This window comes from Suricata suricatta, chromosome 7 (genome assembly GCF_006229205.1).
Source record: "Suricata suricatta isolate VVHF042 chromosome 7, meerkat_22Aug2017_6uvM2_HiC, whole genome shotgun sequence".
Taxonomy (NCBI): Eukaryota; Metazoa; Chordata; class Mammalia; order Carnivora; family Herpestidae; genus Suricata; species Suricata suricatta.
Window position 1 is genome coordinate 9,863,837 of NC_043706.1, and position 12,042 is coordinate 9,875,878.

General features: G+C 41.2%; 1 long non-coding RNA gene across 1 annotated transcript in view; it reads left to right on the plus strand.

Annotated features, from left to right (window-relative positions):
- LOC115297022 overlaps positions 1-12,042 on the plus strand; it is a 296,881-nt gene that overhangs the window by 101,698 nt on the left and 183,141 nt on the right. The gene's annotated exons all lie outside the window — the stretch shown is intronic.

The following is a 12,042-nucleotide window of genomic DNA, read 5'->3' on the forward strand; positions in this document are numbered from 1 at the left end:
GGGAACAGTGTCGAGATTCTGTAGAACAACAAAGTGATATGTTGATTGTAACCAGAGTTGCACATGGAGAATTGAAGGAAATAAGGCTAAGTGTGGTGGAGACCTATACTGTATTTAGACTATTAAAGTAACAACAAGGTAGCCACAAGAATTAATGGTCCTTTCTGAAAAACAGAAGGTCATAGTGAAAGTGGACTTAAAAAAATTTTTTTTTAAATTTTATTTTAATGTTGGTTTATTTTTGAGAGAGAGGGAGACAGAGCATGAGCAGGGGGAGGGGCAGAGAGAGAGGGAGACACAGAATCGGAAGCAGGCTCCAGTCTCTGAGCTGTCAGCACAGAGCCCTATGTGAGGTTGTAACCCACAGACCATGAGATCATGACCTGAGCCAAAGTCGGACGCTTAACTGACTGAGCCGCCCATGTGCCCCAAGAAAAGATACTTTAAAATGTTCGCCTGATTCAGGAAACATGTGGACCTACTACTTTCTTATTTTTTTAAGTTTATTTATTTATTTTGAAAGAAAGTGAAAGAGTGTGAGAGGCAGAGAGAGAATGGCAAGCAGGCTCCAAGCTGTCAGCCTAATGTGGGGCTTGAATTCATGAACCAAGAGTTCATGACCAGAACCAAAATCAAGAGTTAATGCTTAACTGACTGAGTCACCCTGATATCTTTCTTTTTGACAGGAAGCTGAGCTTCCAACCACTATAGAATAACCACATGCAAATTGACACCCCAATTTTTGTTACTGAGTGGTACGTTTAGAAAAAATTAGATTCATTATGATGCCATTTCATCATCTGAGTAAGTCAACTTTTACTCTCTCCTGTGTACTCTTGGCGTTTTGTGAAGTGTTTGCTTTTTGTGATGATTAGTTTTACCTGTCAACTTGACTAATCTGTGATATCCAGATGTTTGGCCAACATCAGTCTGGATGTTGCTGGGAGGTAATTCTTAGATATGATTCACAGTTAAATCAATAAACTTGAAGTACAGCAGATTACCTTCTATATGTGGTGGGCCTCATCCAATCTGTGAAAGGCCTTAGGAGAAAAAGATTGACACCTCCTGAGGAAGAAGGAATTCTGGAGGACTCTAGATGCAATACCAACTCTTCTCTGGGTCTCCAACCTGACCATCTGCTCTGCAGGGTTTGAACTTTCCAGTCCCCATAGTAGGATGGATCAATTTCTTCAAATCTCTAGATAGATGATAGATAAGTAGATACATGAAAGATGAAACACACACACACACACACACACACACACACACACACACACCACACCTATTGATTCTGTCTCTGGAAAAGCCTGACTAATTCACTTGGCTTTTTATAGTAAAGCTGCTCTCATGTGCTACTTATAAAATCCAGTTCATGAACCCAGAAGGAGTCATTGTTTTCTGTTCTGATCCCAATCGCCCTGTCTTCCCTGCCTTTGACTTTCAACTGCTTGATGAAAGACTGTATATTTCTCATTTTCACTCATGAGTCCAAGAGACACAAGTTTATGTATTTTAGCCCTTACTATAAATGGGTTGGAAACCTCACTATACTGAAAGACACTCACCCCACTTTCATGGCACCTAGAGAGATCCCATGCTTTCTGTAAAGCACCAGTTGTCATTGTTACTCAGTGAGTTACCACTGCCTTCTTCCCTCTCTCCTTCTTGTTACCTTTTCTGAAAACGAAAGTTTGATTTATTCTCCTTTTCTTCCATTCCTCCTCCCTCTGATGTCACTCTAGAACTTACCTCTTCCAGAGATGGAAAAAAAAAACCATGGATATGGTTTCTTAATGTTTTATTTGTTTTCCTTATTTCATAGAAAGCTTAATTTCACTGGAATAAGAGTAAAGCCACATTTGTAGAATTGGCTTCATGGTAGTCTTCTATTCTTCAAAACTAGTGAGAGCAAAGAATAAGTATGCTAGAATAAGAGCTGCTGGCTGCCCATCCAGTGTTTGTCAACATCAGATGGCCAGTTGCTCTCTACGTAGGACTGTTTTGGCTATGGTCACGCTGCTCTGTGTTTGACCATATAAACTCATTTCCTTGGATCTCTCTTGGAGCCATGTGCCTGGTCCTGGATCAAAGGGGACTACTGGGGAGTAGAATACACTTCAGATTTTTGCTTGTCATCTAATTAGGTTCTGTTTTGTCCTCTACATTTGCAATTTTACTGTTAATGTACAGTCACTGCCAAAAAAAGAAAAAGCCTGAAAAACATAACAATGTCAGCCATAATTTAACAGCATATAAATCATGATTGTTAACAGTTACAGTATGTTTTTTTCTATTCCTTGTGTGTGTGTGTGTGTGTGTGTGTGTGTGTGTGTGCATGAGAGAGAGAGAGAAGAAAAAAGGAAAAAAGAAAAGGTCTAAATTGCTCTTCAGCTAAAAGTAAGCTCACATTTCTTAATACTGTGTCCAATCAAATTTCATCTGGCTCTGTTCTTATTCATTGGGGCTGAAATCCAACCTTAGTTATTTTCAGCCTCTTCTTGCTCTTTCGTTAGGCTTGCAAGGAGTGACAGCATCCTGCAATCCAGGAAATCAGGAAGAACCTCTGTACTTCAGTTTATTTCGAGAATGTGCTTCCCTGTGTCTCTTGCTCTGTTCCACCTCCAGACCTGCTATGGCTTTCAGACCTATGGAGCTTAATATTCCTAACATTCTGCTCCCGGTGGCCCTCCCACACACCCCATGCAGACACCCTTCCACCTACATCTTGCTTTTCGGCCACACTTAAACTGGCAATCTACATTTCCTCCCTGAAGGTATTTTCAACCTTCTCATGCTTTTCTCAAAATTCTGAAGAAGGCTACAACTCTTCTAGCCCTCCAGATCAGACATGCTGGCTCTGACCCTCAGAAATACCCAGGTGTTCTTTCTCTTACATTTGTATCGAGACATTCAAGGGCTTACCCAGACAACTCCATGTTTAAGATGGCCAGGTCCCAGGTCCTTAGACCCAGTCACAGGCCATTTAGCTTCCCAGGAGCTCAGAAACTCCAGTCTTGACATTTATTCTCTGGAAACCATCCCCAAGGATGTATAGTATGCTTCTAGAGGAGCAGAAGATAGTAAATTTGAATCTCCATCTACCTATTGTGTTAAATGTCAACACTTTAAAGAACATACAAGCAAAAAATAGTATCAGAATGATGATATAAATATAGGCTTATAACTCTCTCTTTTTAACTAACATCATGATTTTTTCCCATGCAACTTTTTTTTTTTTCAATTTGCATTGGATAAAATAAGTGGGCAGATGTTTAGGATGCTAGCTGGTATATGTCCAACCAACTTGGACTCTTCAGTTGGGTCATCTTAAGTACTTCATAAAGAAATGATACAAATCCTTTTTGTAGAGCATGCAGCCCTACTGACAATAAGAGAAGATCAGATTTCCTATTTCTTTTTTTTTTTTTAGTTTTAGGAAAAGAGAGAGCATGTGAATGGGGGAGAGGGGCAGACGAAGAGAGAAGTCTTAAAATTTTTAAAAAAATATTTACTTATTTTTGAGAGAGAGCACAAGTGAGGGAGGGGCAGAGAGAGAGGGAGACAGAATCTGAAGCAAGCTCTAGGCTCTGAGCTGTCAGCACAGAGCCTGATGTAGGGCTTGAACTCAAAAACTGTGAGATCATGACCTGAGCCAAGTTGGATGCTTAACTGCTCTGAGAGAGAAAGAATCTTAAGCAGACTCCATGATGAGCCACTGAAACGGGGCTCCATCCCACAGCTCTGGGATCATGACCTGAGGTGATATCAAGAATCAGATGCTCAACCAACTGAGTCACCCAGAAATGGTTTCCTGTTTCTGAGTATTGCTTCCAGGGTTCAGAACATTTGACTTGGGCTTTGCTTAACCAACTATGGTGTGTCTGATGAGCCTAATTATTCATAAACAGAAGTTGTACCAACATAGTTTCTATCTGTGTTTTCTTTCTTACTCTACTTCAGTGGTGGGTAAAGATGTCTATCCACTCTTGACTGCTCCCCTTTGAGAGTAAAACTGTTTTTCTCCACCATAGCATCTCACTGGTGCTGTTATGGCTTAACCAGTAGAATATGGCCAATGTTGGACTGTGGCAATTCTGAGTCTAGCTTTTGTGAGGACTGGCAGCTTTCATTTGTTTCCTCTGGGGATGCTTGCTCTGGGACACTGCCTCTCAGAACCCAGCCCCCATGCTGTGGGATGCTTGAGTCACGGGGAGAGGTTCTCTGAAGGTGTTCTATTCAGTTGACCATCTGAGCTCCCAGCCAATAAACCAGCATCCAGGGCCAGCCATGGGAGCCCTCTTGATGGTCCCAGATCATCCGAGTTCTCAGATGACCACTGCAAGTTCAGTTAATATCAGAACTGCTTACTCAACATACAGAATCTCAAATAATAATGAGACATTTGTTGTTTAAAGTCAGTAGCTTTTGGGGCTCCTCTATGGCACAGTTGGTTAAGTGTTTGACTTCAACTCAAGTCATGATCTCATGGCTCATGAGTTTGAGCCCCATGTCAGGCTCTGTGCTAACAGCGAGGAGCCTAGAGTCAGCTTCAGATTCTGTGTCTCCATCTCTCTCTGTCCCTCCCCTGGTCTCTCTCAAGAATAAACATTAAAAAAAAGTAGCTTTTGAAGTCACCTGTTAGAAAGCAATTAGATTAGCAAGATATATTATTTTAGTCTCTATGGCTATAGGACCATGAATGTTGTTAATTATATTTAACCTCACACCCAGATCTATATAGTGGAGCCATCTTCATGGAAAAGAGCTGTTCAGTTTTATAAACATTTATTGAGAAACTACTCTGTACCAGGCTGAGGGTAAGTTGAGAGATTAAGAAGACAAAGTCTGAATCAGCAAGAGGTAGAGAGGTTAGTGGTGAAAACAGGCAAAAATGTATAATAACAACCTTATGATGAAATCTACAGAGATTTTTAAACAATATTTTTAATGCTCAAATACTTGAGCATCTTTTACATGCCAGGTAATGCAAGACACTGGGGACAGAGCAGAATGGAGTCTTTACTCTGGTGAACTTACTCAGTAGGGTGGGGACAAAGATTTACAAGCACATGTTTTCAATACAGTGTGGGTAACGCTAGAACTGAAGCATGCAGCGGCTGGCACCTCAGCAGTATCATGTATGTATTGCCTAGCATAAAGAAAGGCAGGTAGGGGCGCCTGGGTGGCTCAGCCAGTTTAGCGTCCAACTTCAGCTCAGGTCATGATCTCCTGTTCATGAGTTCGAGTCCCTCATCGGGCTCTGTGCTGACAGCTCAGAGCCTGGAGTCTGCTTCAGATTCTGTGTCTCCATCTCTCTCTGCCCTTCCCCCACTCACACTCTGTTCCTGTCTCTCTCTCTCTCTCAAAAATAAATAAACATTAAAAAAAAAAACAATGGCACGTAAAAGATGCAAAATGCATTTCAAATCCCATCTTCCTCCAGATTGACTTTTCCTAAGGTGGCAACAACACCTCCCATCCCTCAGGCTCTTCAGCAATGTGACCTTGCCACTCTCCTGTCAAGACAAGGTCTCACTGTACTTTCTTTGAAACTGGGCTGGCCTTTGGGACTCACTTGTAAGGAACAGAATTCAGTGGAAGACATGCTATACCATCTGAGGCTGGGCAATGTCAGCCTTGATCGCCTGCACTCCTCATTTGCCAGACGTTCCATCTCAGAGGGCTTTTTCTGGGCACAGTTGCCATGCTAGGACACCACCAAGCCATGGAGAGAGACTCTATGCAGGGTGCTGGTCACCAGCCCTCGCTGAGCCCAGGCACCAGTTATGTGAGTGAAGACTCCAGATGCGTCCGGCACCCAAACATGGAGTCACTCTCAATCCACTGGAGTCTTCTAAGCAGAGACCCAGGATGCCCTGCAGTAGAGACAAGCCATCCCCTCTGTGCTCTGCTCAAAATCCTGACCTGTAGGCTCCTTGGTCATAAGAAAATGGTCACTATTTTTATCACTAAGTTTGGAGAGTGCTTTGTTATATAGCAGTAAATAATTAGAACAAATGGGTTCTAAGAAAGAACTACTTTTCAACAAATAATATTATTTTTGAATAGTATCTGTGGTCAGATCCCAGTATTCCTGGACACAGTTCTTTCTGTTAACTGAGAAACTGAGAAAACATGTAGTCCTTAATTACTTTCTGAATGAAAATCACAGGGTGTGGGGAGCTCATCCCTGACTGAAATACTTCTCCGCATTTCTAAATTTGTGGGTCTACTTTCTTGAAGAATATTTTATTACTTACGATGAGGATTACTTCTCGTCATCCAGATTTAGTGCAAATGGAAATGTTGGAAAGAAGTGATTTATTTTATATTCATATCGTACATCTGTGAGACACGATATTTTATTTATTTATTTTTTAACGTTTATTTATTTTGAGAGAGAGGAAGTGGGGGAAGGGCAAAGATAGAGAGATGAGGAGAGAGAGAATTCCAAGCAGGCTCCATGCTATTAGTGCAGAGCCCAATGTGGGGCTCAATCTCATGAACTGTGAGAACATGACCTGAGCTGAAATCAAGAGTCAGGCGCTTAATAGGAGCATCTGGGTGACTCAGTCGGCTGAATGTCTAACTTCAGCTTAGGTCATGATCTTGTGGTTGATGAGTTCAAGCCCCACATCAGGCTGTGTGCTGACAGCTCAGAGCCTGGAGCTGCCTTCAGATTCTATGTGTCTTTCTCTCTGTACTTCTTCCACTCATGCTCTGTCTCTCTCTGTCATAAAAATAAAATAAACATTAAAAAAATTAAACAGAAAAGACCCAGGAACTTAATCAAATGAGCCATCCAGGTACCCCAAGACATAATATTTTAGTAACTGATTAGTGGGAGGACATGCATTGGCATATCCAGAGACACTGGCTACCTCAAAGCTAATGTGTTTTTGACTTTTAATTACTAGTTATCATTTTCAGGAAGAGTTTGCTTCTGTGAAGAGGATTTGGACAAAAACACAATATCACACTGTATGATTCTCCCCCACTTTAGTTATTTGTCCCATTGTACCACTTATTAACAATAAAACCATGTGTGGTTCTTAGATTGACAACTTGAATATCATCTAAGGAAGATACTCTTTTTAATTGTGTAATTGAGAAACGCTTTTATTTATTTTTTTGCTATTTTCCTATCTTGCAGTAATTGAGAAATCATTAAAATTTGGAACACAGTTCCATTCAATTTAGAGGGGGGAAAAAGAGGCTGTGTTAATATCCAAAACATTTCCTTTCTTAGACTGTAGTCTTGACAGATGAGAAGTTAAATCTGAGCCTCTGTGGTAGTAAAATAGGTGACATTGAGGGAAAACAAAGAGGTGCAACAAATGGTTGATGAATGGATGCCAATTACGTCTCAGCCAGGACTGACTACAGGTCCAAGGAAAGTGAGAGGACTGTGGGTAAAGAGAGGGGCAAGAGTGGCTCTGGAGGGGACACAGTGTATGCCAGGCTGATTGATGGTGCCCCTCTCAAAAACCAGGTGCTGCTCCTCCTAGACCAGGAGCAAAAAAAAAAAAAAAAAAGGTAAAAAGCATCTCCAATATTGGAATGAAAGAATTCTGGCAGTGAGAGCCTGTTGTCTGCACAGAAAGCCCCAACTTTCTGATTTTTTGCAACGCTGTTGGAACAAAAGGAGAAGATGGACAGGAGGAAAGCACAGGTTGCCGTAGATCCCAGATCAAGAAAGTCTTTCCAGGTCTCGGACTTCACGGCATCAGCCTTGTCACTTCCTGTCCCAATCCTCAGATTTCTCTGTCAATTCCTGTCATGATGTTTGCTTGGCCACTAATAACACTTGTACAAACCTCTCAGATTTTACCTAAGTTGCCTAATGGCAAATTTCTTTAAAAGATGGATTTGTGGGGCACTGGATGGTTCAGTAGGTTAAGCATCCGATACTTGATTTCTGCTCAGGTCATGATCTCACAGTTCATGAGTTCAAGCCCTGCGTTGGGCTGGGCTCTGCGCTGGGAGTGTGGAGTCTGCTTGGGATTCTCTCTCTCACTCTCTTTGTCTCTCTCTCTCTCTCTGCTCCTCCCCCATGAGTGCATGTGTGCATTCTCTCTCTTCCTTGAAATAAATAAATAAACATAAAAAAAGATGGATATGTAAAGTTACTTCCTCCATTGTCCTTCTATGCCTTATTCAGGTAGTTCCTGGTTAAACTCTGTCGGCTTTTTCTTTTTTTTTTTTTAATTTTTTTTTAAATTTATTTTTGATACAGAGAGAGACACAGCATGAGAGGGGGAGGGGCAGAGAGAGGGAGACACAGAGTCGGAAGCAGGCTCCAGGCCATGAGCATATCAGCACAGAGCCTGACATGGGGCTCGAACCCACGAACGTGAGATCATGACCTGAGCCAAAGTCGGAGGCTTAACCGACTGAGCCACCCAGGCGCCCCGCCTTTGTCTGAATGAAGGAGTAAATGGAGGGTATTCTCTGAGGCATGAAAAGTTCAATCAACTTAGGATTTTGGCCCTTCCAAGATGAAAGTGACTTGGAATATGTTTATGCGTCCTGTGTATCATTTGGGGGTATGTGCACCTAGTAAAAATAATTGAAAACCAAATCAGATATTCTCAGGAATGTCTTTTTAATAAAAAATTAAAAGTCTTCCTTTAATATTAAATTTGGATTTTTTTTTGAGGAGATAAGACACGCCTAAGTATTGGTATAGGAGAGACTGCATTTGCAGTTATTTTTGTTCCATTAAAAATTTCTTTTTGAGCTCGCTTGTCAGTTCAGGCACCAAGCTTCACTAAGCTTTGCTAATTTTGTGAAATTTGGAATAGTGTTTTGCCACGTTAGAGATAATCCCTGAAAGCTTCCTTCTTGCAGATGGCAATAAATCATTCTCTCCACTAAAAGCCTCGATGTCATTTGAAATTTATTATACAGAGTGGGTAGTGGACTTAAAAGCCATTTCACGTGTCTTATTACTTCAATCATCTAATTTATGGGTTTCAGCCACAATTGCAGTTGGAAAAAGTATTTTTCTTCCCTTGATCAATATGAGTCTGGTTTTGTATTCATCCCCACTAACCCTCCTTGCCTGATTTCACCCACTATCTCTCTTGGATTTTATAGCTTCTGCGGTCATTGTCCAGTTTCCATTATTCAAGGGAAGGCAGGTCTAAAATGGAAAGAAAGTGCCAACAAGGCTGATGTAGATTGACTAAGCTTTACTAGCTCTTAGCTGCACTTGTCAAAAGATATCTTAGTTATTATTAGCTGAGCAAGCTGCCCTAGGGAAGAGGAAGCTGTCAAAAACTCCTGTGTTTAATATGTACATCTCTGGCTTCGTGGAGAGAAAGTATGAAGGAAGCTGATTAAGCACTGATGAGGTAAGCCTCTGTAACACACTGAACACAAAGAATGATAAGGAATTGTACTCTTTATTGCCATATTGCATGTAGGTCTTTTTTCCTTCCACAGTAATCTCTACTCCCATGTACCAGTCATTGTCATCCCTATGATGAAAGATACTATTAATGGATTAATAAAATGAAGAGGAATATAGGTCAGTGAGAGACCCTGTAACAGCCTGAGGTCTCATACCTAAAATATCCCATGTGGGTGTAACAATGATTGAACTACTGCAGTGTCCAGGCTTAGACCTGGGCTTTGATCACGACCAGGATGGTGGTAAAAGTTTGTTGCCATATTCTTTGAGTCCAAAATCAGAAAAAGAAGACACGCACTCAAGTATTCCTATCCTGAGCTGCCATGAGTACATCCAGCCCTTATTGACCGCACATTTTCAAGCCATTCAATCTTATGGGAAAATTTAGAATGTATTGAAAGCCTACCCCATGCACAATACTGAAAGACAACTACACTTCCCTCCATAATTCTTAGCTCTGGGACATGAATGGGCCTGTGGTTTATACCCCAAAACTCCCTTCTCTGTTGCTCTTTCCTCCCCAACAGGTCTCACCTGGGCACCCATTGTCCCCTATTCTTCTATGACCCAACTATTGATGGCCTTCAGAACAGCCCTTTCTCTTTCATTTCTTGCTTGCGGGAAGAGCTTACTCCTACAATCGATGCTGAAAATGCCTCATACTTGTATTCTCATCTCCTTTGCATCTGTGACATGGGCAGGAGATCCAATCCTGGTAAAAGGGACTGGAGGAGATGTCAACTAAGAGCTCTTGGGAAATGTTTTACCTAATAAAGTAGACATCGGGGAAGAAATCCTTTCCTTCCTCTCTGGATACTGGATACTGGATACTGCCAGGTCAGCCTGTGGCACCCGGGACTGCTATCGCATCTTGCCAACAAGTGGGAAGGGCAGAGTAGGAAAATCACAGCACCCGGGTCCTTGGGAGAGAGCGAGTTTTTACCTGGAACATGTTGCTTATGAAAAACACTGTGTGTTTACAGAGGCAGGTGGTGTTTAGCGGTTTGGCAAATTGTCTGGAATTTCTAGCTCTGATGCACACACCCTGGTCTCTACAGTTTGAGGGATACTGTTTCTTCTTTGTGGTTCGTGTTCCCTTTGGGTTAAATCAACTCCTCCGTTTAGGTGGCAAGGTTAAGGCAGAAGTCCTATGCTTCAGATCCATCCGGAAGGTGGCTCATTAAAGACAAGACCCACAGTCTTTAGATGGAGGAAGTTCTCCTTCTTCTTCTGTTTTTTTCTTTTTTTGGGGGGTAAATTATCTCCCCAAATTTAAGGAATACACGACTCTACAATTATAGGAAGTGTTATAAAGCATAGACTTTTCCTTAAAGTGAACATTGGAAACCAAACTTTGCATAATAACATAGTAAAGCTGGGGGCTGATTTCACTTATGAATAAATGCAAACCTTCTAGATAAACTCTAAACAAATTGAATCCAACAACACATTAAAAGAAAAAGCACCTTAACTGCACAGTAGTCACACCAGTAACTTAAGAAAGGTTTACTATTTGGAACTATTTAAAACTAATTCTCACATTTTTAACTGGAAGAGAAAAGTCATGTAAAGCGTTTCCAATCATGCCAAAAAAAAAAAAGTCATTGAACAACATTTTGTGCTCTTCTTCATAAAATAGGAACAATGAACATGATGTATAAATGGATAAGTGGAGATCCTGATAATAATCCAGTGTAATAAGAAACTGTCATGAATTAAAGAGAAGAAAGATAAAACTTGAACTTTTCGGAGAAGGAAGCATGCTCTATGTGAGAGTTACAATTCAACAACCAGAAGGCAGATTTGCATTTCAGTTCTCCCACCTGCAATCTGTAGTAAGACCTTATACCACTTCACTTTTGGATTTACAGACATTTCATGTGAAAAATGAGGCTAGTCATGGCTTCCGTGGAAGGATTAATATGATTTAAAAAATACATGTGAAACATCTCATTTATACTGGGCTTGCATAAATGGGTATTTAGAAATATATGCTACCTATTCTGGAGTTTTAGCCACTGAAACTCCAGAAAAAAACAGGGGGTGAAATGTGAACATATACTTAGCTGAAGTCAATAAATGTTCAATATGTCTTCCAAATAATCCAGTTACATGAGTACTTTCTCCTTCTCATAATTCCAGATGAGGTCTTCAGTGATAAAAGCCTCGAAAACTTTCTTGGATATGTACCACAGCAGAAAGTTGACTCCTTTTTGTCATTTGTTTCCACCCAAAAGAAGACACACATTCATTGAGAACGTGCTTGGCTTCTGTTTATTTGGGGGCCATGTCATTGTCCAGACAATAAAACACATTCAGCCCCCTGGATGCTCATCTCTGGACCCCCTATTCCTTCCTTCTGTTTCTCTGGCTCTCTGCTTCTCCAATCAAGCACTCATAATTTATGGCAGATTGGAGAAGTAGTTAACTTTTTTCCTTCCTCCATAACTCTCTTCTGAAATTGCAAATTAATCTCTGTTACATGGCTCCCCAATTTTTCTGAGACTGTGAGTCAGTTGACCCAGAGTGCAGCATTGCGGGAGGAAGGGATGCAGACCAGCTCGATCCAGGGGTCCATGTTGAGTTTGGACTTGTTCATATATTCATGGAACCAAATCATGGGT